Source organism: Populus alba, chromosome 18, assembly GCF_005239225.2.
Source record: "Populus alba chromosome 18, ASM523922v2, whole genome shotgun sequence".
Lineage (NCBI taxonomy): Eukaryota > Viridiplantae > Streptophyta > Magnoliopsida > Malpighiales > Salicaceae > Populus > Populus alba.
Window position 1 is genome coordinate 5748278 of NC_133301.1, and position 5915 is coordinate 5754192.

Below are 5915 nucleotides of genomic sequence, written 5' to 3' on the forward strand. Positions count from 1 at the left end.
GATTTGCATTCATTGATGGAAATGCAATATTTGCATTTAGCTCGGATACCATGACCTTAGTCAGTGTAAGAATAAAAATGGTTATTATTATAGTTTTAAATCTTGATGATGTAACCATATTATTTTATAGTTTTGCCCACATTTACCTAGTATTTTGCCTATGTTTTATATATAAAATGCCTTGATATTCTTTGTTTTATGTTTTGAAAGCACTTTTGGATGTAAGATACAAAAGGAAGTAAATTGCAGATAATTAGCAGATTTTATATTTGATTGATGTTTTATGCAGAGCTTGAGCTCTAGAGGTCGAAACGAAGTGATTCCAGTGGCATTCGAAAGATAACATCCATACCTTTCTATAAATATATGGCAAGAAAAAAAAATCATGGAAATGATAGCCTTCAAAGTCAAATCTTGTATTTTATCAATAGTGATCTTCGGTCATTTTGACTTGAATATCTTGAGTTAAAAAAATCCATATGATGCAAACTCAATTTTTTTAGATTCCTAACTCGAAGACCTATCATTATACCATATTTCAATAGAAAACAAGCTCATATAAGAAAGATACGAATTTTCTAAGATTCCACATGAATTCTGTCAATAGACAGGTTTTGTGAAGAAACAAGTCTAAATTACTTCCCAAAGCATCCAAACCGACATCTAAGTCTTTATTTCGGCAATTTAACTCTTATAAGTCCAAAGTCAAAGTTTGAGGATTTTATGTAAGGCTATTTCTCCTTTTTTAGAAATATAGTTATTGAACTACTTAAATATAAATTGTCTATTTAGGTAAGGACTATATTGTAGGAAAGAGATATTAAAGTCTCCTATTAAATAAAAAGAAAGAGAGAAAGGAAGAGGGGGTGGCCAGCCAAGAAGAAAAACACACCTTCCTCTATAAAAGCTGAAATCATAAATTATTTTTTTCTTTTTGATTAGTTGTTCAATGGACATACAAGGCTAAACTCTTTTTCTTAGTTGCAAAGATACTGAAACCTTCGGATTTCAAGAACTATGAGATTTATTTTACCTTTTCTTCTTAGTTTATATGATGAATGAATATGTTTGTTTTTCTATGCTTATTTTTTAGGATTGTTTATTTTAATTGCTAGAGCGGACTCTAAGTTATTATTGTGAATAATTTATTGGTATGTTTTTTATCAAACCCGGAGTTGTGATATATGAATTTGTGAAGCAACTAAGTTTAATAATTTAGCATATCTATGTTATTAATCTTAGGAAAAATATTTGATCAAATCAAACATGAAATGCGGAAAGTTATGTTTTCTAGATTAATCAATTTATCTAATTCTTAAGGCTGCCATTGAATGTTAATTACTTGTGCGAACACTGTGATTGTTTGATGGTCAGGGTTAGTTATATGGTGAATCTATTAACTAACCAATGTTAAGAAAAGATAAGGATTCAAAATATAAATTGATGTTTCGTTTCAATGATCGATTTTGATTTCTGTAAGTGGATGTTTACTTGAAACCAAGGTTTATTCTCTTAATAGTTTTCTGATTTATTTATTTTAGGTTGATTGTTTAATTCTGGTATAGTCTATATAATCTCAAAATTCCCTCCAATTGCATATCATATAACATAAAAATTTGAACTAAAACTTCCTCGTGAGATCGACCCCCTTACTTGCGCTATACTATCTTGTTTATTTAAGCTAGAGTAATTAATTTATGCAACTGTGACATCGCAACACCTGAATTGGGATTCAACCTGAGGCAAGACTCAGGTCATGAGTAGGATTGATCATCGACCAGGGTCAATATAATAAAAAAATGATTATTATCATAGCTTTAAAACTTGACTCGGGAGTCAACCTGAGGTAAAGTTCGAGTCGTGTGTCAAAAGGGTGAATTCAAGTTGACTCAAGTCATCATAAAAAAAAAAGTTATTAAGAAGAAATCTAGATTAACCATTTAACAAGCAAGTTATTAAGAATTAATAAGATAAAAATGATAAGACATGTTAATAGCAAGTTGTTTAAGATATAAGCATTGAAGTCCATATTGAGTTTATATTGTACTTATTCTTACATCATTAGTGTAACCTTTTCACCTTAACATAATAAACTTGCCTAAACATAATGAAGAAGAGAAACATAAACAAACAAATAAGAATATAAATAAGATACAAGTTAACTAAGTGAAGGAAAGGAAATGAAAAGCATAAACAAGTTATTAATGAAAGCAAAACTTAAGTGTTACAAAAATATAAAGAGAGAAATAAAGAGTATAATCTTGATCTGAACAACCAAGATGCCTAAATGCATGGCAAATGCCTCCTTTTATATGCCAAATTTTGAAACTATTGATTTGATGACTAATTATTGAGTGGGTGGCCACATCTAAACTTGGTGACAATCCTTATCTTCTTGTCTAAACAAAACGTCATTGATAACATTCAAATTTAAACCAACTTTACTCATGAAAGTTCTAGAAAATTGTCTCAGCTTTCCAGGAAAAAAAATTGAGGTCATTTAGACTTCTAGAACTCGAGATATAGGCTAAACATTGAACAATGTCTGGGTTGTAGGATAGATTCGGACTTCTCCATTGTTACTATAATTTGGACTTGAAAAGGGCCTTTTTTAAATCTTGGACTCCACATGAAAGTTTTAGGCATATGTCTTATCTTTCCATCCATATAAAGCAGACCTAAATCTAAGATCTACAGCTCTAGATATGACCTAATTACCAAACAGTGTTCCAGTTTGGATTAAACCAGCATATCTTTTCTAAGTTTGGCCCTCTCTTTATCCTTTCAATTTCAATACTTAAACTCATCAATCAATCCTTTTATTTATGTGATGGGCCTACATTTAAGATTAACATTTAGTATAAATTAAAGGTATCTTATATTATTAGATATGTTATTATAAAACATGTTTTAGTTAAAGAGTTATTAATACTTCAAGTGCAAAATGATGATATAAAACCTTGATAAAAATGCACTTTTAAATATTAATCATCTATGTCCATAGAGTATCCAATATTATTAGGTATAAAGAAAACTATAATTACACAACAATGGAGGAGAAAGAAACTGGACTCAATTCTCATCTTTCTCTCAACCTACCACTATAAGTTGATGCCAAGGCAACTACTGCTATTGCCAAGACAACTCTCTGCCTCTTATTTTCTCCTCTCAATTAGCTTTACTTTGCTTATACACATGGTGCCTATTTATAATGTATATAGGAGAACAAACATCCTCATTTCTAACATTATTGGCAAACACCTAGCCATGATTTCTCAACAAATTACCACAAAATCATCCCCTAATTCTTCTTGGTGGCAGGTAGGTGTCAAGTAGGTGTCCCAAACCTATATTCTTCTTGGTTGATAATAAACTTCGTACTCAAATTCATACTAGAAATCATATTCATGAATATGACTAAAGAAAGGAAAGATACAGTGAAATGGACATGGATTTGAAATATGAATTTTGATCGTAGACTCCAGGATTTGGAGTTCGAATATAGGTTATGTGTATATGAAAAAAAAAAAACGACCGCCCATGGACTTCATTAGCCGACCTCGCATAGGGGCGGCTAATGATGTTAACAAATATTGTTAACATCACCATGACCTTAATGGAAATATAATGAACATTGAACTTGATTAACTTTTTGTATCAAGAATAGTTAATGATACTGACAAATAATGTTGGTATCGGCAAACCCATAATAACTTGATTAACTTCCTAAAAAAGAAATTAATGGTGTCAAGCGAACTTGGCATTGGCATTACTGGAAACATCTCTAAGTGTGATGGAGAGCAATTGATTGACTATTTTGAGTTGGAAATAGCTTAATGGCATCGACCGTTTAAGTTGGTGTCAACAATGCTAAGGAATTTTCCTTTAAGAACCCTAATTTATAAAATCTAAAATTTATGCATAATTCCTACTTAATTGTTAACTTGTTTTATACAACCAAGTCTAGTTTCCATACCTTAAGAAATTTCAGAATTTCAGCTCATGTAAATTAAATATTTTAGCCCCTCTTCTCAAGCATGCAATCGGCCCCTTCTTCCTCGTTTTCTTCACTTCTGCGCTTGTTTTATCCTTGTTAGAACCCTTATTATTGGTTGTCCTCTCTATTTGGAGTTTCTAGGTTTGTATTCCTAAGTGATTTGGTGTTTTTCCTTCTATTTTGAAGAAGAAACTTTGCACTCTTCCCTCTATTTTTTCTTTAATTTCCAGCAGACTGACACGACTAAAAGATTGATGTCTTCTCACAAGTGCAGAAGTGTCAAAGTAATAAATAAACTAGCAAGACCAAGGTCGAACCACAGGGAAGTTAACTATATAAATTATAAACAACAACAACAACAACAACAATAATAATAATAAGTTAAAGAGGACTTTGAGATGTAAGATTAGTGTGAGGATTATTCAAATATAAAATCAATAGTATTAGAAATAAGTATAGTATAAACTCTTTTTATTAATCAACTGGAAACCACACGCAAAAGATGTTCCAATCGGATGATTTATCGTTAATAGTTTATTATAAATTTTTAACATGCACATATTAATTATCTTATTTAAGTAACACCAAACTTTTAAATATTATCAGGAATTCATTATGTTAGCTTATGTTAACAACAAATCAAGTTCCTTTCATAGCACAGGTGTAGATTATACCATATGGTTAGGCTATAAAAGTGTCAAGCATTTGTTGTACCAAATGTTATGCAACACAAATCTAGATTAACTATTTAACAAGCAAGCTATTAAGAACATTAAAGTCCATGTTGAGTTTATTTTATACCTATTCTAACACCATTAATGAAACCTTTTCACCTTGACATAATAAACTTAGCTAAACATTATGAAGAAGAGAAACATAAATAAACAAGAAGAGAACATGATTATATAAATATAGTAAAGAAAATGAAAGGCATAAACAAGAGATTAAGAAAAATATAACATGAAATAAAACACTTAAACATTACAAAAATATAAAGAAGGAAATAAAGAGCATGATCTTGATCTAAACACCAAGATGCCTAAATGCATGGCAAATACCTTTTTTTATAGACCAAAATTTGAAACTATTGATTTGATGACTAATTGTTGAGTGGGTGGCCACATCTTAACTTAGTGACAATCCTTATCTTCTTGTCTAAACAAAACGTTATTGATAATGTCAGAATTTGAACAGACTTAACCATGAAAGTTCTAGGAAATTATCTCAGCTTTCTAACAAAAAAAAATTAAGGTCATTTAGACTTCTAGAACTCGAGATATGGGCTGAACATTGAACAGTGTCTGAGTTGTAGGACAAATCCAGACTTCTCCGTTGTTGCTATAATTTGGACTTGAAAACAACCTTTTTAAATCTTGGACTCCTCATAAAAGTCTTAGGCCTATATCTTAACTTTCCATCCATATATAGCAGACCTAAATCCAAGATCTATAGCTTCAGATATGACCTAATGACCGAATAGTGTTCCAATATGGACTGAACCAGCATCTCTTTTCTAAGGTTGGCCCTCTCTTGTCTTTTAAATTTCAGTAGTTAAACTCATCAATCAATCATTTGATTTATATGATAGGCCTGTATTTAAGATGAATATTTACCATAAATTAAAGGTATTTTATAATATCAGACTTATTATTATAAAACATGCTTTCATTAAGGAGTTATTGATACTTCAAGTGCAAAATGATGATATAAAACCTTAATAAAAATGGACTTTTAAGTACTAATCACAGACCATAAAAGAGGAATGAATAGGGTATTTATAGTGGCACCATGGAAAGGTGTCATTCGGTTTGGAATGAAAGGAAAACTTGTCTCAAGATTCATCGGCCCATTTGAGATTGTGGAAAGGATCGGGCCGGTGAATTGAACCTAAGGGTGTACTTCCATCTCTAAGGGTGTT